Below are 23,707 nucleotides of genomic sequence, written 5' to 3'. Positions count from 1 at the left end.
GGTTGTTGAGCTTTAAATATTTTACACATGACCTTCAGTTATAGTTATAAAAAAGTGCTAATTTTCAGATTTCAAATCCGATTATTTTTAGAGATAAGTATATTGTGAATCGTACATGAAACCCCCTGTATATGCGCGACAATCCATTATCGCGAAAATGTTTTTTTAATCATATTTAAACAAACATCTATTTAATGAGTTTGCTTAATACGAATGTACGTCAAAATTTCTTATTTACAAGAGATCCCTGTGTAACTTAAATACGCACAAATGTGAATCCAAATGTTGGAAATACTTCCCTCCGGGAATCTTGAAGAGTGAAAGTTAAGGATATTAAATTGTACTCTATGCTATATCCAGTAACCGTATACGCTAAATCCGATACGAGTGAAATTGGGATCAAAAGGAAATTCGATATTTAAATGTATATAAACCTATTCTTGGAACTGAAAATCGTTGTACTACGGAGTAAGTAGAGTATCGACGTATGGGACGGTAGAAAAGTAATCTAATCTAGTAAAATAATCGGTGTTTATTTGTCCGAGAAAATTAACATGTTGCATCATCATCTACTGGGGTTTAAATGGGGTAGTGATGCGCATTATAAGGTGTTGCTTCCAGTTAACACCTCTAGCCTCTCCTACTCAATTCCTATCCTCACCTCCTAGAAGTGTGATCCGGATCACACGGGTAAACCCTGGTAAACCTGAGCAACCCTACTGGAGACTGGGTAACCAACCCCAGTGGAAGGTGGGGTCAGGGCTGACGAGGAAGGGAGAAATGGTCCTCCGAAAAGGGGGTTGGACAGTGGGTTAACACCCCCTCCCGTAAAAAAATTTTACGTTACGGAAAATTCACAACAATCTGCCGGACGGTCTATTTGTCGACGACTTGGCAAACGAAATAAGGCTAATGATATTGGATTATTCACTTGGAACGTTAGTACGCTTTATAGCACAGGGAAGCTAAGATGTCTCTTAAAAACGCTAAATGAATACTCAGCAGACATTATAGCACTCCAAGAAATTAGATGGACAGGTAGCGGCAGCCTGGAGAAAAAGGACTACGCTCTATACTATAGCGGACATGAAAGCAATCACACTTTTGGCGTAGGCTTTATACTAAACAAACACGTAAAATCAACAGTCATAGCTTTCGACCCAATAAGCCCAAGAATATGTAGATTGCGAATAAGGGGCAGGTTCTTTAACTACAGTATTATCAACGTCCATGCTCCAACTGAAGATAAAGAAGACGAGGAGAAAGATCTATTTTATGAGGAAGTGGAAAGCACTTATAGGAAATGCCAGAACAATGACATAAAAATTATTATTGGCGATCTTAATGCTAAAGTTGGGCAAGAGACAACCTACAGACCCACTATTGGTGAACATAGTCTCCATACGGTCAGTAACCAAAATGGTTTACGGCTGGTTGAACTCGCGGTATCATTAGGAATGGTGGTAGTAAGTACGTGCTTTCCCCACAAAAACATCCATAAAGCTACATGGCAGTTACCAGACGGACAGACCAAAAATCAAATCGACCACGTACTTATAGATAGTCGACATTTCTCCGATGTACTGGACGTAAGAGCATGTAGAGGTGCTAATATAGACTCCGACCACTACCTTATAAAAACAAAACTTAGAGCACGGATATCTAACGCAAAAAAAGGTCACAGCACTAAATCCACAAAATATAATATTGAGTTGCTAAAATCTGAAACTGCTAGAGCTAATTACATGACAATATTAAACGAAGCGTTACCAACAACCGGAGAAAATCTAAACGTAGAAGAACATTGGACTAAATGTAAAGAAGCTATGCACACAGCGGCTGAAACTGTATTAAAACCTATCAAGACCAAAAAAACACGAAGATTGGTTCGATGAAGAGTGCAGACATATCAACCAACAAAAAAACGAAGTATATAAGAGACTCCAGCAGCGCAGAACGAGATTAACTCTGGAAGATTATGAAGATCTTAGAAGAGAAGAAAAGAGAATGTTTAGAAGAAAAAAGAAAGAACAATACGAACACGCTCTAAACGAAATTGTTAACCACCATAATGGAAAAGACTCACGAAAATTCTACCAAGAGATGAACAGCTGCAGAAAAGGATTCAAACCCAGAATAATAGCCTGTAAAGATAGGGACGGGTCTATAATTAGTAACAAAGAACAGATACTAAACACATGTGCGGACCATTTTGAAGAACTGCTTAGCGGCAACCACGAAGATGGCGAGATTGAGGATCCCATGTTTCAAATGAATGAAGATGATCGGTAACCAAACCCCACCGAAGAAGAAATTAAAGAAGCCATCGCAACACTGAAAAATAATAAAGCTCCCGGTTCGGATAATCTCCCTGCCGAACTTTTCAAAAATGGCGGCGACCCCCTCATGAAACACATGCATAAACTGATATCTGCAATCTGGCAACAGAAAGAAACACCCACAGACTGGAAGTTAGGTGTACTGTGTCCTATACACAAAAAGGGAGACATGATGGTGTGTGATAATTATAGAGGCATCACTCTACTCAATATGACATATAAAGTGTTGTCCAACGTATTGTACAAAAGACTCCTCTCCTACGCCGAACAAATAGTGGAAGGATATCAGTGCATTTTCCGTCCTAATAAATCAACAACGGACCAGATATTTACAGTGAGGCAGATCCTTGAAAAAACCCTAGAGTTCGGCGTCGACACCCACCACATATTTGTTGACTTCAAAGCCGCATACGACTCCGTTAATAGAAATAAACTTCTACTTGCTATGGTAGAATTTCGCATTCCATTAGATCTTGTCCGGTTAACTGAACTTACACTCACAGGTGCAGAGAGCATGGTCTCAAGACCCTTCCATTGCAAAAATGGACTAAGACAGGGTGATGGACTATCGTGTCTCTTATTTAACCTGGAATAAGAAAAAATAATTCGAGAGTCGCAGATTACTACGAATGGTACTATCTTTAACAAATCAGTACAAATTGTCGGATACGCTGATGACATAGACATCATAGGTAGGTCCACAGAATCTCTGACTGAAGCATTTCGGTCGTTAAGAGCATCTGCACACAGAATGGGACTAAATATAAATGTTCAAAAGACCAAATATATGTGTTGCACTAGGTCAAGCAACCCGACACCTACACGAATAATAATTCATGACCTAGAACTCGAAGGTGTTGACACCTTCATATACTTAGGGTCGCTGCTAACCAAAGATAACAACGTCAGTGAAGAAATAAAAAGAAGAATAGTGCTCGCCAATAAGTGTTACTATGGCTTAAGAAGACATATGGCCTCAAAAATGCCTAGAAAAATTAAACTGACTGTATACAAAACACTAATAAGACCAGTGTTAATATATGGTTCCGAAACTTGGACACTAACACAGAATGACCAAGAATTGCTCAAACGTTTTGAGCGAAAAATAGTAAGACGAATATATGGAGGCATAAAAGAACAAGGTTTGTGGCGCAGGTGTTACAATTTTGAGTTATATAGAAGATTTGGAGAACCTGACGTTGTAAAATTCATTAAGGTAGCACGCCTCAGATGGATAGGTCATGTAATCAGACGAGAGGAAGATGCCATAGTCAGTTTGCCAAGATGCCAAGTTTTTGACCGAAGAGGGCCGATCGGACAACGAAGAAAAGGAAGACCGAGACTTAGGTACCAAGACAACCTAGAAAATGATTTGAAGTCTATCGGAATTAGAGCATGGAGAAGAGTTGCCAGAGACAGGGGCGAATGGAGGATTGTTCTGAAGAAGGCTTTGGCTCATAAAGAGCTGTAACGCCACTGATGATGATGATCATCATCTACTTATACATTTTTATATTGAAAACGCGTATTTATATACAGATATTTTACTGGTTGGTATTTAAAGATTGTTCAGGAATCGTTGTTTAGATCAGGAAGAACAACTACTGATCAAATAAGTATGCTAAACACGACATATAAGTATACGAACACAACTTATATGTGCTATTTATTGATTTTAAACAAGCATATGACTCCCTAAATCGAACGATGTTATATAAGGCCATGAGAATATTAGAAATACCAGAAAAGCTTATAAGGCTAGTGTGAATGACGCTTAGGAACACAATGAAGAGCATCTATTTCTTCTGGACAGTCTGAACAAAAAAAACTCAATTTTACCAGTTCCTCTCCTACAAAGTGATGTAGTGCCAATAAGTACCCCCCGTTTAAATTTAATGTCTGTTTTGTCCTTTTAATTGTGTTCTGTTTGTCCTTAAGTGTCCTTAATTGTTTTAGTTTAAATAATTTTAACATATCTGACATCACAATTTTCTGCCAAAACAAAAATTAAATTTACTTTATCAAAAAATTTGATAATTAAAAGTTAAAGAAATTACACACCCACAAAATTGTACATCTAATTTCATTCATTGTCATACAACTGTCCTTTTATTGTAAATAAAATTTCAATAAATTCAATTATTTCTAAAATATATCTTTTGAATAAATATAAATAACTTTCAATAATTTAAATAATATAAAACATCACTTTATTCCTTATTCCTATTACATTTGTTAACATCTCTCCCCTCAAGAAACTTCCCCGCTAATTATCAAACAGTCACAATAAAAACCGAAGATCACCCATCATCAGCAATACAGGATAGTTTGAACTATGTTTCCCGAATCATTAACTAATAATTCTTCTACCGGCATCATTTCATTTACTTTGTACCGTTTGACCTGAAGATGCTTTGCAAAGTGTAGAAAGCGAAACCGGTCATTTTGGTAGTAAAATTAAATTGATTGTGAGTAAGTCTTATTTTATTTCTTTTACCTATTTGAAATGGACTCACACAAGCAACATATTCATGAAATGATTTTTTAATTTATTCTATAGCACAGTGGTTCCCAACTGTTGGTCCGCGGACCCCTGGGGTCCGCGAGGTATGGCTGAGGGGTCCGCAAGATATAAAAATAAATATATGAAGAGCCAGGGAGAAAAACGATATAATTCTATTTTGCAATTTTTTTTAGGAGAGCGAAAACAAAGTGTTTCTCTCTAAATCTTTAAAATTAATAACATATATCGCGCAAACTTAAAGTTATATCAAATTTTAGATTGTTAACTATAATTTTGTTTATATATCTAAAAAATATATTTTCGTGTAAGACAGATTCGGCCTCCCCTCTTCACCACCACTGGCAATGGAACTAGATACTACCATCAGCAATAATTCTCTGCAAGAGAATGTTGGGTGATGCGGCTGTTAAGATAATAAATAAGTACTGTTCCGCTCTATAACAACACTGTTTAAAGACGAATTTCAGATATGGCCAATGACATTGAAGATACATTGCTGGTCAGACTTAATATGAGCGACATGTTTGCTCTTCAATTGGACGAAAGCACCGACATATCAACAAAAGCAATAATGTTGTGTTTTGTTCGATTTTTGTGGGAGGACTAGATATTGGAATATTTTCTTTTATGCGAACACACAACAGCAGCAGATATTTTTACTGCATTGAATGATTTTTTCAATAAAAATGATGTCACATGGACAAAATATGTGGGCTTGTCTACGGATGGAGCAAAATCAATGGCTGGCCACAAAACAGAACTTCAAGCTCGTGTCAAAGCAGTAGCTCCTGAAGTAAAATAGACACACTGTTGCATTCATCGTGAAGCCTTGGTAGCCAAAACATTGCCTGAACCTTTGCAGAATATACCTAACGAAGTAGTTCAAATCGTTAATTACATTTAAACTCGACCTCTGCAATCCAGATTATTTTCTTTGTTGTGCAAAGAGATTGGCAGTGAGCATGAATACCTTCTTATACGAAAGTAATGTGTCTCTCCCGAGGGAGGATATTGACAAGATTTTTTGAACTGAGAGATGAAGTTCGTGTTTTTCTTCTTGACACCAAGTACGCAGATGCTCTCACTGACTTTCCTTGGCTTTGCTCAACTGCCTACTTAGCTGACGTGTTTGAACACTTGAATGTATTAAAGGGAAAAATGTAGACATATTCAAAGTTGAAGATAAGATCAGTGCTATGGTAAAAAAGTGCCAACTGTGGGCGGCAAGGATTGAAAACGAGTCGTTCACTAACTGTCCTAATTGGAAAATTGGAAACAGTTCTTGGAGTCTGCAGAGCAGAGTTTACCTGACCCGATAAAGATCAACTCAGCCGAGCACCTACGTTTCCTAGGCACGACTTTTAGGATATATTTCCCTGAGCCTGACCCTGACGATGGTTGGATTCGAAATTCTTTCAGCTGTCAAGCAATTGAACAAATACAAGGCCTCACAGAAGAAGAACAAGATAAACTTGTGGATTTGTCGAGTTGTGGTACGATGAAGGACATTTTTAATGGCGAGAAAATAGCAGACTTCTAGGCAACAGCACGCAAGGATTACAAAGAACTTGGAGACAAGGCCATGAAAAGAATCCTTCCGTTTGCAATAACCTATCGGTGTGAGCAAGCATTTTCTTCCATGTGCTTCATGAAAAACAAATTTAGGAATCGGCTTGACATGCGGTCGGAATTCAGAGTAAAAGTTTCAAGTTTGGAACCTAACATTACAGAAATAATTGTGTAAGTACTCTGTATTTTCACAAATAAATCCTAAATAGCATTAGTTTGATTTATGTTTTCACATATTTTGGCTCTTTTCAGGTATTTTTAGGTTTGTTTAGGTCTTTAGGCTCCTAGCCTAAAATACTCCTAGATCTATTTAACACAATATATAGAACTGGAATAATACCTAGGGAATGGCTCCGTTCGACCTTTATACTACTGCCAAAAAAGGCAAATACAAGGGAATGCAGCGAATATCGTACGATAGCTTTGATGAGTCATGCTCTAAAACTGTTCCTGAAAATAATCCATAATAGGATGTATAGGAAATTAGACGTAGACATCAGTAACACTCAGATGGGATTCAGAAAAGGGCTGGGTACAAGGGAGGCCCTGTTTGCAATGAACGTTCTCTCACAGAGATGCTTAGACATGAACCAAGAAATTTACACCTGCTTTATTGATTTCGAAAAGGCCTTTGACAAAGTACAACATGAACCACTAAGACAAATTCTAATAAAGAAAAATATAGACAGCCGAGATATTCGAATTATATGCAACCTATATTGGAATCAAACAGCAAATGTGAAGGTTGAGGGTAGGCTAACAGAAGAAATTCCGAGGAGTCCGGCAGGGATGCATCTTGTCGCCACTTTTATTTAATCTGTATAGTGAAGCTATTTGTGAACAAGCACTCGAGGAAGAAGATCTTGGTCTGATAATAAATGGTGAGACGATCAACAATATAAGGTATGCTGACGATACGGTTCTCCTAACGGGAACGCTAGTAGAACTACAACATCTCGTTCAAAGTCTCAATATATACTGTAACAGTTACGGCTTGAAAATTAATTTGTGGTAATCACGAAATCAAAGAATATCAGAGCTAATCTTGTAATAGACAATACAACGATTGAGCGTGTGTCCTGTTATAAATATCTAGGTGCTTGGATCACAGACGAATACGAATGCTGCGGTGTTATGTCTTTTCTACCCTGTTGTATGGAGTAGAGGCTTGGACACTAAAACAGTTGACCACAAAAAACATCGAAGCTTTCGAGATGTGGTGCTATAAGCGCATTCTCAGAATATCATGGATGGACCGCGTCACTAACACGCAAGTACTCCAAACTTTAGACAAAAGATGCGAAATTCTAAATGAGATAAAAACTAGAAAGATGGAATACTTGGGGCACATTGTGAGAGGTGAAAAGTACGAACTTTTAAGAAATATCATGCAGGGCAAAATTAAGGGCAAACGAAGTGTGGGAAGAAGAAAAATATCGTGGCTTCGTAATCTACGTGAATGGTTCGGGTGTAGTTCGATTGAACTTTTTAGGCGCGCTGCTAACAAAGTCGCAGTGGCCATGATGATTTCCAATCTCCGCTAGGAGTGGCACGAGAAGAAGAAAAAGGTCTTTAGGAAATAGTGGGGGTCCTCGTCATTATAGTACCTTGATGAAGGGGTCCTTGGAAAAATTTAGTTGGGAACCCCTGCTATAGCATTACCCATTTATTTGATGTCTCAAAATATGCACGCCACTGTTTAAAAATGTTCTAAGTAACCTATGTACCATTTGTATCTACCGGAGAGCGTGCTCGATGTACCCATAAATACGCTCTTGGTTCTTCATATTTGGCGACTACTATTATATCAACTCAGCAATTTGGAGACGTAAAACTCCCTGTAGGAAGTAAATTAGTAATACAACTAATGAACAAACACAAATATAACCTTCTCCAGTTAAGAGCACAGAGGAAGATAAAGAGTATATGTGCATTTGGTAATAAAAGGCCCTCGTGGCTTAAGAATCTTAGGCCTTGGTCTGGAATGTAATCTAAAATCTTGTTTAAATCAGCTGCCAACTGAGTTATCTGTAGCTATTTAATTTTAGCATGTGTTTTAGTATAGATAAATAAATTTTAATACATTCTATCGATGAAGTGGTAATTTTAATATAATAAATGCACATTCTTTAATTTTAATCTTTCTATTTTCCTGTTATTTGTATGAATTTCTAAAACTATTTCTATAAAAAACGATGTAACACATATACAGCATCTGAAAAATATTAACATTCTTCTAATATCTAATAATAAAAATACCAGAAATACTAAAAAGCTTCTATTTTTAACTCCATTAAAGAGAAGTCGAAATCTATCCATGTTAAAATGTCGCCCTCTCCTATTACTCTAATAAGTATTTTGTCTTTTGAAGTTGGCATCTCTTGTTTCTACCTTCTTCTGTTTCATGAAACATTAATGTTTTTGATTTGAGATCGGATAACAGGAATGAACTCAAAGTGACATTTAAATGTGAGCTTGTCACTGTTTGAATTATTGATTGTCTAAATTACTTTTAGAAATAATTGATGGATTGTAAGAATATTTAGAAATTTATTGAAAAGAGTGTATTACACAAGTGGATCAAAATTACCGATAATTTTTTATCGGTATTTCGATCGGAACATCGGTATTTGGTCTAAAAATCAGTTGCTTTTTTACTTGAAATTATTTAAAACAAACATACTGTGCTTATGAATAAAGCTCGGATTATAGGCAAAATACCTTTTTTGCCTATTTTGCCTATTATAATTGTTTTTTGCACTTTTTGCCTTTTTGAACTTTCTCTAGAAGGAGATGGAGCATTTTGTAAACCATGCGGCAAATCGGTAAGTTTTATTTTTTCTCTTTTTTTCTCGTCCCAGAACATAACTAAATTCTAAAGCGGTTTTAGAATTCTAATTATTATTTTTTTAAATTCTCAGATTTCAAGTAGAAAAAAGTACTTTATTGACCAGCATTGTGGAACCCCACTTCATAAACGTAATTTGGAAAAATTAAATTCTTCTAAGTTAGCCCAAATATCTCTGCGGGATAGTTTAAGCAGTTCAAAAAAAAAGGAGGAAGACGCATTTAAATTTGATTTATGCCAGATGATGATTGCATCCAACATTCCTCTATATAAAGTTAATAACCCTAGTTTTAAATGCTTTTTCGAAAAATATCTTAATAAATCCTTACCGGACGAGAGTACATTGAGAAAACATACTGTGGAAAAATGTTATGTGGAATGTATTTTAAAAATTAAGCGGGAGTTAGAGGGCAATTTTTTGTATATTATCGTGGATGACACGACAGATGTATGCGGCAGATATATAGCTAATTTAATGATTGGAATTTTGAACAAAAACTTTGCTAGAAAACCTTATTTAGTTGCCGTTAAAGAATTGGAAAAAACAAACAATTTAACAATAAGTCGATTTATACAAGATAGTTTAACAAACCTCTTTTTACCCAACGCTATACCAGTGAATAAAATAGTTTTAATGCTTTCAGATGCTGCGGCATATACAGATTGAACGAATTTAAAACGGAACATACGAAATCAATGTATTTCGGCTCAACTGCGTTCTAGGTGGTTGGCCAACAAAAGGTTCTCAAATAATTACATTATAAAAATCCAATACTTCAGCGGGCTGCTGGATTCGGAACTCATTCAAGAACAAGTCAAAACTCCATCCAAATAGGTTGCCTAGAATCACTGAAAAAACTAGACTAAACAAGCAGTTATTATGCTGTCAAACCACTTATCGCTTCCTTATAGTCCAAGAGATAGAGCCGAAATTTTGAACTGATCAGTAATATGACATTTCTCTATTGGAATATATTCATTTTAACTGGGTTAAGACTTTGCCTTACAGGCGGACGCCCCTCGTGGTACAGGGGGTGGCTATACAGGGATGAAGTTGTCATTTTTTTTCGGAAAAATTAACGATCGATAATATGGCTGAAAATTTGGTAACAATTTTCAAACTGATTTTATTATGATATTTTTATACCGATTGATTTGAAAATTTGTATGCTCACTTCTGTTACTATTCTGAGAAGCGTCAAGTGGAGTTTTCATCAAAATCTTCCAAAAAAATTTCTGTAAATGAAAATTTTCGTAATTTTTTGAGGTAAAATCTAATTTGTAGAATCCTTTCGATTTTCTGTAAGTTATACCATGATTTTTTTCCATAAATTTTTAAACGATTTTTCCGATAAGAAAAAAAAATTTAGAAAAAACGTCATCGTCTGAATCTTTTATAGAATATTTTGTAGTTTTAAAATGATATTATGATGTTTTTTTTTTCAAACTAAAGTCATATTTACTTTACAAATCACATTTTTTTCTTAAATATAAATATTTTACGAATTAATTTTTAATTGAATAAATGTTTGATATTTGATATTTTATTAAATTAAAGTAAGTTTATAATGTTAACTATTAAATATTTTTGGTATAACAAATAGTAATTTTACTTATTTTTTATTACAATAAAAAGGTTTTTAAATTTATATTGCATAAATAATGGTTGTTCAGATATAAGAAAAATTTGATTTATTATTACATTAATAATCAAATACAAAATATATTATTTCTATTTATCAATAGGTAAAATTCAATTTGTAGAATTCCTTTAACCTTTTACAAATAATTATTAATAAAAATCAATTTAATAGTGGAATTATCAATTTTTTAAGTTTTGAAATTTACTTTGTAGATATTTTCAATATTTTTTTTAACTTTCAAATTGATTGAATTTTTTTTTTTCATTAGTTAATTATAATTTTACAAATTCTATTTGGACATTAATTTTGCATCATTATTATTTTAAAATATTAAAATAATAATGATGCGCATATAAATTCAAATGGTTTAGTGGATCCCAGATGCCAGAATCAGTTCGAGAAGTAGTGATTGAAAATGAAGCAGATAATGAATGTGATATTATTGAAAGTGAAAGTGACGAAGATGATGAATATGATGACATCAACGAAAATGAGAAAAATGAACGAAATTTTTAAAGTTTTTCTAATTTTTTTTTTCTTATCGGAAAAATCGTTTGAAAATTTTTGGAAAAAAATCATGGTATAACTGACAGAAAATCGAAAGGATTCTACAAATTAGATTTTACCTCAAAAAATTACGAAAATTTTCATTTACGGAAATTTTTTTGGAAAATTTTGAGGAAAACTCTACTTGACGCTTTTCAGAATAGTAACAGAAGTGAGCATACAAATTTTCAAATCAATCACTATAAAAATATCATAATAAAATAAGTTTGAAAATTGTTACCGAGACCTAAAATGCGCAGGCACATTTGACCCCGTTTTATGGCTCTCTGTACAACCCAGCTGTCCGCTCTTTTGGATTTAGAGTTTTTAGGGGCTAAATAATGAGCCATGAAAATGGCGGACATATTACTTATCGTTAATTTTTCCCCAAAAAATTGCAACTTCACCCTTGTCCGCCACCCCTTATGTATCCACTCTCGCGTCCGCCCTTTGGGATTTCGTCTAGTTATATCAAGATCTTACTCTGGGCAAATTTTCAGCCATATTATCGATCGTTAATTTTTCCGAAAAAAATTACAACTTCATCCCTGTATAGCCACCCCCTGTACCACGAGGGGCGTCCGCCTGTAAGGCAAAGTCTTAACCCAGTTACAATGAATATATTCCAATAGAAAAATGTCATATTACTGATCAGTTCAAAATTTCGGCTCTATCTCTCCGACTATTAGGCAAGCTCATCTTTCCTTTAAAGGAGACAGATAGTTGAACGATATTTTATACAATGTCTATCACCGGGTATGGATTTATTTTTGTCCAAGTTTTATATTGGTCCACTATTTCAAATGCAGTTCAAACAGACATATATTAAATTGTATGTTCCGTTTTAAATTCGTTCAATCTGTATGTTAAAAGCTGCTGTTAATTTAAAGATTTTTTATCCTAATTTAATTTATTGCACTTGTGCAGCCCACGGGGTAAATAGAATTGCTGAAGAAAAATAAGAAATCTGTTTCCGTTGGTAAATAATTTTATAAATTTTATGAAAAAGTTTTTGTAAAGGCTCCGTTGAGGGTGCAAATATATAAAGAAAGACTTCCCGGTGTCCCTTTGCCACCTAAACCAGTAATTACAAGGTGGGGAACCTGGCTCGAAGCAGTTTTTTTTACTTTGAATACTGCATTGAAATAGAATTAGTTATGTCAGAATTTGATGATGATATTTTCGAAACCATTCGAGAAGCAAAAAAAAATTAAAAAATCCCAAATTGAAACAGGAACTCGCTTATATCAATGACAATTATAAATTAATAGTTACCACAATTCCTTATTAGAAAAACAAGAGATAAATTTATGTGAGTCAGTAAAATTAATAGATAATTTAAAGACGAAAATTAAATCGGCACCTGGACGTAACGGTCAATTAATTTAAAAAAAAAATGAAATATGTTTTCGACAAGAATAAAGGTTTTTGGTTTTTATCTAATGTTGCTAAAGTTTTGAATGGGACATTTTCCGAGGAATTTCAAATTATGCCAGATTTATTATCCGCTCTGAAATATACTCCAATTACATCTATCGATGTCGAACGTTTGTTTTCAATATACAAATTAATTTTAAGTGATCGAAGACATAGTTTTAAGACCGAAAATATTGAAAAACATTTAGTTGTTTCTATTTATGATGAAATTTTAAGTGGTTACAATGTTTAATTATTAATTTACAGTTATTCAGTTACTAGTTTATTTATACTAATGTTATGATTATGATGTGTAAATATATCTGCCTTAAGTTAATATTACGTTTATTCACATTGTACAATAAATAATAAGTTATATTCCTTTATTGCCTATATTTTGCCTAAATGTTAATATTCCTGCCTTTTTTAATAAAAATCTTTGCCTATATAGGCGCCTTTTTCTTCAATATTTGTTGCCTATAAATTTGAGCTTTACTTATGGAACAAATTATGCAATTCTTTTGGATGGCCAATAACTCCTCCACAACGAATTCAAAATATATCCTTACTATTTTACAATACAGATTTTTAAAACACTGCCGTAGCCGGTCCCAGTTCCGGTTGAGAAAATAGGAGTGTTAGGTTGTTAAGTTAGCTCCCCGGCACCTTAAAAATAAAAAATATTAACTAATAATCCTAATAAAAAACCTTGGATGCCAGACGGAAATAAAAAGAAGTACTATGGCCCTTTCTCCTCCTCTTCTTAACTAGGATCTAACTTTCGACTTTAACACCCATTATTAAGAACAAGAAAAGATGTATTAAATAGATGGGTAGAATACTTTAACCATGCACTTAATATAGAGGAGGAAGAAGAAAACCTGGAAGACGAAAGAGACGAAAGAGAAAATATATCTAACTAATAAAGTAACCACGTCATAATCTTGTGATTTATGTTGTATCAAATTTATTTCGTCTACATCCTTTTATACTCTTAAACAATCAATATTTTTTCAGAATAACAATTTCAACCCATTTATATTCCGAAACTTTCACCAAAACTTCCTCCTAAGTCATATCAAGCGAATGTAAACAAAATTATTTCCCATCAACGCATTTCGACATCGCAAATTAGCATCGGAATGAGCAGTAAATTGAAAAACAGTACACCGTCGCTAGCACGAGCCTTGTGAAGTTGTCTCGTAGTTTAGCTCTAATAGCGTTTCTAACGGAGTTGAGGCTCTATTAAACTAGGCCACTTGATTTAGGGCTTTGGGAACTTTTCGCGATAGCAAGGAAAGAGCTTTCTCGCTGATGTCAAAAGCCGCTCTTAATTCGATTACTAAAGTTAGAGTAGATACAGCTTTCTGGATGGATGTCTATTTAAAATATATGAGAAGTTTGTTTGCTTAAAATAAGAATCTCATTAAGATGGCCAACGGATCTGGCTATAATAAATACGGACAGCTGTGTACCTAACGTCTAGAGAGAGTTAATATGAAATTCATGAGATTCGATTAAAAATTAATAAAGCTTTGAAATAAATTAGTCGCTGCAGTAATGGACAGGTTTTTTAGAGAAATATTATTTTAAACTTTTCACAAAAGGCGGATTCTATTTGCATACTTTATATATTTTACCAGCTGTTTGAATATATAGTCTAAAAAAAGTTCGGGTGGGTGGAAATAAGAATAAGTTGATTTACGTATATATGGTTCTTCCAAGAGTCTTGTCTTAGTCGTGACGTATGGTCGCGTTAAAGGCATGTCGAGAATTATTGCATGAAATTCATGGAAGATACTAAAAGTTGTTAGACATAATCTAGATAAAAAAGAAAGACAAATCTATTATATTCTGTCCTCTTGAGCTTGATAGCACAGTACCTCATAATAAATTAAAAAATGTGGCCAAAATACTAGAGGGTCGTTCAAAAAACTAAAGCGACCCGTAAGCATGTAGATCTGTATTATGAGGTTCAAGTAGCTGATACAATAGGTTCGAGGGTTAACATAAAACGAAAACGAAGGATTTGCCGATTCAGTGACAAGGAATTGAGTATAAATATTTGGAAAATGAAATTTTATTATGATTTTATTTTATACTAGCGGACGAACTCGACATCGAGTTTTTTAAATGAAATTTTTATTTTATTTATTTTCATCAAATGTCGACATGGATATCATTTAGCAGTTAATTTTGCATGCTGATCACGAATCCGGTGTCAGATTTGCTCTATCTTGACGTTTTATGCGCGTTTCGGGTCACTTCCGGTGTCGGATCGTAACCGGAAGTACATATTTAGATTCGTCTCGACGAGACCTTTCGATCCATATATACATTGTGGGGTCTAAAACTTAAAGTAAATTTTAACTTCCAGTCATCTCAAAACCGGAAGTGAATTTTTGTACCAAAAGTATATCTTGACAATCTCATACGTAATACTAATAATATTCCGAAAACATATTTTAATTATCTAATATGGTTTTTGAGTAAAGTGGTGGACAAGAAAAGGGCTTAGCGTTTTAGTATATAAGATTAGTCTAAACTAAGTACTACCGATTTCATCTCTTGAAATCAGCTCTCCTATAGGAAAGTCAGATCATGCAGTTATAACGGCTGACATGCAGTTAAATCAAATACTACTAAGCAAAAATAATATTGGAATATCATATGAAACTAACGACTTTTCTGATGTTAACACTAAACTCTCTCAAATCGACTAGCATTTATTTTTCCGAGACTTAAACGACCCTTCATTAATATGGACTGCATTTCTCGATACCGTCCACAATATAATTTCAACAAATACCACCTTTCCTAAGATTTATAAAAACAAAACGTTGTTTATCTAGATCTCTCTAAATCTTTGACCAAGCGCAGAGTTTTACGTCGTTGGATAGATGATTTCCTGATAGATCGACATTACAAGGTTAGAGTTGGCAAATCTGTCTCATATGACACGTTAGTGGAAAGTGGAATGCCTCAGGGTCCTGTCCTTAGATCTATGTTTTTTATGGTTTATATCAGCGATGTTCCTTATTATGTTTCAAGTAAAATATCGTTCCATGCTTATGAGTCACAAATATATGACAATCCAATCACAAACCAGCTAATTCTCCAAATGGACTTGGACTCTATTTTAACTTGTGTTCCCAGTAGCTACAGTGGACGCCAAGTCTGAAGAACCAGCGCATAAACCGGATTTCGTTTACTTAAAAGTCGAAAAAAGTTTGTTTCTTGTGCCTGTATTTGCAAAGTGACTGGATTTGGATAATATCGGCCATCGTGAAAAAAAAGTGTGCCCCACGTTGGGCGCCAATGTATAACATAAGACTACCAAAGAGAATTAAAATACTATTATAAAATAATATCAACTATGGGAGCTTATCGTCTATGCTTCGTTTAGCTCAGTCTCTCAAGTGTGAATCCGTCTTGTCTTAAACTATGAATTAAACAATGAAAATTCAGCTGGTAACAAATAAAACAATGAATTAACTAATCATATTTATTTAGCATAAAACAAAATAATGATAATTAGTTTGTACAAGCAAACCCTACCTATAGCTTTACAATAAAATGGAATGATACTTATGGCATCGATGGGTTGCTTGCTTCTAAATAGGATGCTGTTGCCTCCAGATTATGTGGGTAGGTCTTAGGTGTTTGCCATTTGAGTGGTCTTGAAGACAGCTGCAGTCTTAGTTGGTTGGTTTCATATGGGGTTAATCCATAATTTATTTAATAAATTATCCCATAATTTATTCCATAAACTAGAATATAACACAGGGTGTATTAGCGAGACATCAAAGGGGGCTAACTTGCTTGCCAATTATTTTACAAAATCACAATTAAACAAATAACAGATGGCAAGGATAAAGTGAAATATAATTATTATTAAAATTTGTTAAGTTTTGTAAGATTCCTACTGTAGCGAAAATATTTTGCCTACCATAGGGTAAGATTATGGGGTTGAAAATTGGGGACAGAAATTATGGGGATGGAGATAGGGCAAGCAAAATAAATCGATACTTGTAAGAACGGCACTCAGGGGTTGTTAGGAGAGCTGGGGTCGTGGATAAGTAAATGGCAAGGGGGTTGGATTGGGGCAACTGCAAAAAATAAAACAAAGGGGTACTTACATGAATCTCTTGGGACAAACAAAACAAAAGGAAACACCTCTAGCATTTTAAAAAGAACGTCGTTTCGAGGTGCCAAATTATAATTATTACAACAGCTGGTTGTAACTATTGAAATAATTATTAAACATAAAAATATATCTTTTCAAATGAAACTCAATAAAGGGGTTAGAAAGGGGAAATAAACAAAATGGTTAGAAAAAAAATTAAACATTTATTGTGTCTCACCACAAACAGTTACAAGAATAAATGGCACAAATTAATATATAGATTATTAGTTACAGAGTACAAGAATAACAAAAAAAAACTTACATGTGTCTTAGCCGTTTACACACTCTAGGAGTTGGAAATACTACTAAAACTTACCAAGAAATTGTAACTGCAATGAAGGTTAACCTTTTTTAAAAACAAAACAAATGAATATCAAAAATATTAAAGCTAGCTGTCATATGTTAACATTAAATTTTAAAAACTGAAAACAAATAAATTGACAGCTAAAGTAAAACTCTAAAATTTACAATTTTTTAATTATTAAAAATTTAAATTGTTATGAAAGCAATTATTGTTATAAAAAAAAATGTTTACTTTGAAATTAAATAAAAACCGTTACCTGGATTTTCACTAAAATACACTGAAAAAGTTCTGGGATTACCTTCTCTGCCACGCATAAACTGCATCTCCAAACTGTGGAAAAAATATCTCGAAACGGCTGCTTAGGACATGGAGGATTGAAATGGGCGGCACTAGATAAAAATTTTAAACTGGACTTAACCCAGATATTACTGAAACTTTTATTGTTAACATTTTGAATTAATTTCGAATTTTCATGGAAATTATAGCATATGGAACCAAAAAACACAATCATATATTTTTTTATGACGATACCTGTCAAGTTTTGACATGTTCTTTTAAAAGGACGGTAGTAATATACGGTACCAGATATCATATATATTTTATTAGTATCAATTTACAAAGAATGGAAGGATTTAAAACAAAATTTTGGATGTAAAGGTATTTTGCACTTTTCACACAAAAACTGGACTTTTTTGTGACAATATCCACATCGCGATTGCTTTTCTTGATAAAGAACCAAGTGGTTAATACCGTCATATCTTGAATTGGCTACCGAATTCGAATTCCGCTTAGAAGGTCCGCGTTTTGTTTCTTTTTTAAAAGTTTCCAAAATATTAGTTGCAATAGATCTTCTAAATTCAAGTTGATCCAGTTTACCGTCTTGAGTTTTGTGAATCTGCCATGCATTTTGAATAGCCATATCAACGCAATGAGCAAAAAGGGGAAAATACCATTTCTTTTCTCTTATGGACACTCGATATAAACTGATGTTCTGGTCACTGCGATCAACGCCACCCATGAAGTTATTGTATATTCTAACAATATTTGGTTGAGGAACTTGAATATGTTTTTCCTCTGCTTGTGAAAATCTCTTTACAGAAAAGCAAGGCATTACTGGTACAAAATTGGAAGCAATAAAAACGATATTATTATCATGCCAGCGGCAAACCACTATTCCTGTATTTTTATCAAGACGATACTCGTATTTACCACGTTCAGTTTTTTTCATAATAGATGAACAGGGTAAAGGGCATTTCATGGTGCGATTTTCCCTTACAGTGCCTGTACCAAATATGCCTCTTTGTTTTAGCTCATGCAGTAAATGAATAGAAGTAAAATAATTATCAAAAATAAGATGGAATCGCCTTTGAGGCCATACTTCATTCAATCTGTCTGCATAGGATAGAACTACTGATGCACCCAATCCAAGGACTTTATATTGTTCAGGTATTGTAGTGGAATTACCTTGGTAAGGAGAAAACCAAACTATGTATCCCAGACGAAGGGCTCCTACCCACATTTTGTACCCCCAACGGATTGGTTTTCCCCTGATGAATTGTTTTGTGGGATGGCGACCAAAATACGGAACCATTGCCTCATCTATGCTGTGATATTGTTCTAAAGGGGAAAATTGTATAAATTTTTTGTTTATTACGTCAAACAGGGGTCGCATCTTGGCAAATCTATCAAATTTATCTAATGACAAGTTATTGCAAACATGAAAAACTTTCATTATGTGGGAAAATCTATCCCTAGATATAGCAGCTACCACCATTGCGTTGTGCGAATCGTCACGATTTTCCCAGTACATGTACCTTTTCGGCACAACCACATAACCACTCAATACAAGAACGCCTATAAAACATCGAATCTCATTTTGAGTAATGTCGTTCAAAAGATTTCTTTGTCCTGCGTAGATGTTAGTGTATTCGGTAACCAAATTGATGACTTCATCATCAAAAAACAAATTGAAAATTTCCATCGGCGACTGAGTCATTTTCGGTCCAAATTGAGTTTTCCAGTAAGTACAATCAGGGTGTTGATACAAGTCTCCTTGAATCCAGTGTGCAGATATTCTCTTCTCTAATTGATGAGGCAGCTTTTCCTTAGAAAGAAACAAAGCCAATGGTATATTGTCATCATCCGAATCTTCTTCTGGTAGGCTGGAATTCACAGAACCTTGTGGTAATTCAGTCGCGTTGTCAAAAACAAGTTCTACATCGTTTCTCATCTGACTACCCGGTAAATTATTTATTGTAGTTAGTTCTTCATCGCCTGAGTCGCAATCGGTGACGTCATAATTGGCATTTTCTGCGGGAAATATGATCAAACCATCTGGAGGTACTGGGATTTCATCAGAATCAAGCTCTTCTAATAGCTCATGCAATTTGAGAGACCTCCTGAAACAATACGCACGTTGGTAGTACTAATTACTACTGTCCTTTTAAAAGAACAAAATGAAATCCCAAGCGGCGACCCTTGGAAACAACGTGACAACTATTCGAGCCAAGAATATTTGTACATAAGTCCCTATTATACAATAATCCACATGCCAATGCCGTGAAATAACAGTTTTTTAATTCTAGACTTACCTCCAATTATAAGCATCCATTTTGTAGTCCAAAACCTCGCAATTTACACAGATAACCTCACAATTACAGCATGTGCGCGCACTAAAATCGTTAAAACTTGTCGAATGCTGGCTCTTGAAAACACTCCATCTAGAGCCATCTATCAGTTGGTAGCTGTACTAACCTAAATTACGCATAATTTACACTGCCTTTTAAAAGGACGGTAGTAATATCTGGGTTAAAAAAACAGGAAACTGGAACATCAGAATTGCTGCAGGCGACACAAATCTCTTAAATACTTTTTTAACCTCCTCTGTAACTACACATACTTCACAATTTATTTTACACTGCTACACATTCCGATGAAAAGGGGCAAAAACAGAAAAATCATTACAAATTCGATGAATAAATTTGGATCCAAGCTAAAATCGACTACCTCTGGTAGCGATTCTAACGAGAATCACGAAATTATCTTTAAAATTCATTCACATATTTTGGTATAAACAAAACATTTAAACTGGAATACTTATTTGAAACGCAGAATATGAAACGCCGAGGACGTGCACATCTGTAAAACATAAACAAACTCTAAAAATGTGTTTATATTACTCGGCGACACTAAGATGAATTGGAAGAAATCGGTGTTTTAATATGTACGAATGGGAAATGAAATACACTAAAATATTCTTCGATTGCTTTAGCAAATACGAGGGGATTTCAATATATATACAAAGAATTTTCACATGCTACACTACATGCATAAAATCGAAAAGACTTTGGAAGAAGTAAGGTTATGAATATTGAATATACTGTCAGAATTATAAAATATAGGTTACAATGAAAGTACTAACCCCTTCTTTTATAAATTTCAACTACACACCAAAATAATATCCCACCACGTTAGAAAAGCTGTTTGACTGAAACAGTGGGGAGTGATTACAATGAAGTATAGCACAAATGTCATAGAACGTATATAGAACATATGTCTATGATGGAATTAGCTCTTCTGTCAACATAGAACAGAATATTTAGTCTACCGGACAGAAAGAGAGAGGGCGCCAACTATTTTTTGAAGAAAAAATATTAAAAAAGAAACTGAAGGTTAAGGAATTATTAAATTAATAAAAAAATTACAATGAAATTATTATTTAAATATAAATTAATAAAGATCTGACGTTTATAACGTTACAACATAAAAGTGTCGTGTTACTGTTAAATGGTTAAATATTAAAATTAATAAGAGTTAGATATCCATATGTCAGAAACTTCATTAAGAAAAGTCCTTAAAAAAATGCAATTTAGATGGAAAAAAAAAACACAAAATAATCGTAAGAGTTTTATTATAATTATTATTATATATTGCTGCTATTCGAAAAGTATTCGGAAAGCGAGGAATTCGGAGAATTCGGAGTATTCGGAAAGCGAGGAATTGGGAGAAGGAGAATATCATGGTTGAAGAACCTGAGGAAATGATTCTCCACAACAACAACGAATCTATTTAAAGCATCAGTCAATAAAATAATTATAGCCAGAATGATTGCCAATATTCGGAACGAATAGGCACTGAAAGAAGAAGAAGGTTGCTGCTATATATATTATATAGCACCAACTTTTCAGTTATGCAAACTTTTTTTATTTATATGTTCAGTTTTATTACTCGTAATTATCTTACAGTGCATATTCAAAAAACTCGTTATTAGAAAACTCTTTAACATATTTGATATATTTAAGAAAATAGCTTGATTTGCAAAATCATTAACGTAAATAACAAATACACAACCAATGTTATCGTACAGCATACCAAAGGGTAAATAACTAGGTATACATTCAAAGCAGTCCTGTGCTCTAACGAGAATTCAGTAGATTGTATGCACCCACAATATAATCAGGATAAGACAAATCCATATGGATGAAGTTTGAGGGAGTGCTTTTAACGTGGTAATTGCGAACAATCTAGTCAACTTCAGTTTGTCGTTTGGGCAATATGGTGCAATTGAGTTCAACGGTTGAATACAATTACATTGTTTGTAGTAAAATTACAATTTGTTTTGTTGAAATGAATTAGTCTAATGAAAATATTATTTTCATGTGGTATATTATTTGATACAATAATACAATACATGTCTTTTGAAATGGATCTTTTTTATTTTTAAACCTTATCCAATACTAATAGTTATTAGAAGAAAGGGCTAATATAGCTGTATAAAGTCTGATTGATGTAAGGAATTTAACAAGAAGGTAGTTGTTGTAATCTTACCAGTGTGTAGAAAATATCGTGACTAATGTCATTCTTGACCACGATGACTTTTCCGACACGCGAATAATTGCCCATGCACGAAACATGCCAACTCTAAGTTAATTCCACAAACTTTCAACGGTTAACTTTTTGATTTGTTTATTGTTATTGCGAAAGCCAATAGCACGGAAAATTGTAAACGTTTAAAACCAAATGGTACGTTCGTTGAAATCATCATTATACGCGGGATCAAGACATCCCCTCCTTTGTATTTTTCGTTAATGACCGTTGTCGCAATGACATTATTCATTAGCCTTTTCAGAATCAGTCTCGTTCCATTGCACAGTCGAGGTTGGTTAATGTTAGGGCAAGGGCAAGGGCAAGTAACTTTGTGAAACTAATAACTATGTCACACTAATCGCTATTAAAAAATTAAGGTTGGTGATAGAAGGGTGAAAATTAAGGGTTGTATGTATTGTTTAATGCCACATCATAAAAAAATATAAATAAAAAATTGTCAAAAAAATAAAAAAATCTTTAAGATTGACCACCCTTACACCTTAGGGGCATAAAAAATAGACCATAACCGATTCTCATACCTACCTTATACTTTACTTTATCGTGTCTGAACATGTCATTCATAAAATTTTGCCCCGTATCGAGCTACGTCGGTTCCATCTTTGTTGGCGAGCCACAAATCTTCGAGGGTACATCGATGAGGACAGTTTCTGCATGTAAGAAGATGTTCCATATTCTGTGTTTCTCCACAGTCACAATTCACTTTATCTTGGTCTATTTTTCTCCATTTTGCCATGCTCGATTTAATTGGAGTGACCCCCGTTCTTATCCTATTCATAGTCTTCCACGTTTTAAAGTCTAGGGACTGGCCGGTCCATTGAACTTGGGAAGAGAAAAATACTCAGCCGGTTCATCTTGCACTATTCCAAGAAAGCTTTTCCTGGATTTTAATCGCTTTCGTGGTGTTCGAACTTTGTGTAGGGCATGCCGCTCATCCGCGATCTGTTTAATTTTCTCTATGTGCTCTGCAACGCCTCTGCGTGTTGAGGGTCCTGCAAAATCCGCTGCTTTATAAAGATTTGAGAGTGGCGTTGGTTTCATGCACCCAGTTACTATCCTGCATGTCTCATTTAGCACAGTATCAACTTGTTTGGTGTGGGCAAATCTGCCCCAAATGGAACACGCATATTCGCATTTGAGAAACACAGTGCCTGTGCCGTTGTTCTTAAAACGCCGGGACGTGCACCCCATTTACTTCCCGTTAGCTTTCTGAGTATGCTGTTCCTAGTTGTTCCTTTCCCTCTCGTTTTTATGCAATGTTGTCTGTAGGTGAGGGACCGGTTCAGAGTTACTCCAAGATATATAGGTTGGTTTGTGAGTTCTAATGTATTACCATTCCACTCAATTTCGAGTTTTCGCTTGGCTTCCTTTGCGCGAAGGTGGAAAGTGCAGACTTGGGTTTTAGAGGAATTGGGTCTCAGGGAATTCTGCAGCTAGTACGCTGTCAT

The 23,707-nt window shown here is 34.4% G+C and overlaps 1 protein-coding gene across 5 annotated transcripts in view; it reads right to left on the bottom strand.

Annotated features, from left to right (window-relative positions):
- LOC140450416 (uncharacterized) overlaps nucleotides 1-23,707 on the bottom strand; it is a 743,391-nt gene that overhangs the window by 173,188 nt on the left and 546,496 nt on the right. The window lies entirely within an intron of this gene.

This window comes from Diabrotica undecimpunctata, chromosome 9 (genome assembly GCF_040954645.1).
Source record: "Diabrotica undecimpunctata isolate CICGRU chromosome 9, icDiaUnde3, whole genome shotgun sequence".
Taxonomy (NCBI): domain Eukaryota; kingdom Metazoa; phylum Arthropoda; class Insecta; order Coleoptera; family Chrysomelidae; genus Diabrotica; species Diabrotica undecimpunctata.
This window is presented reverse-complemented; position numbering and strand designations above follow the sequence as displayed.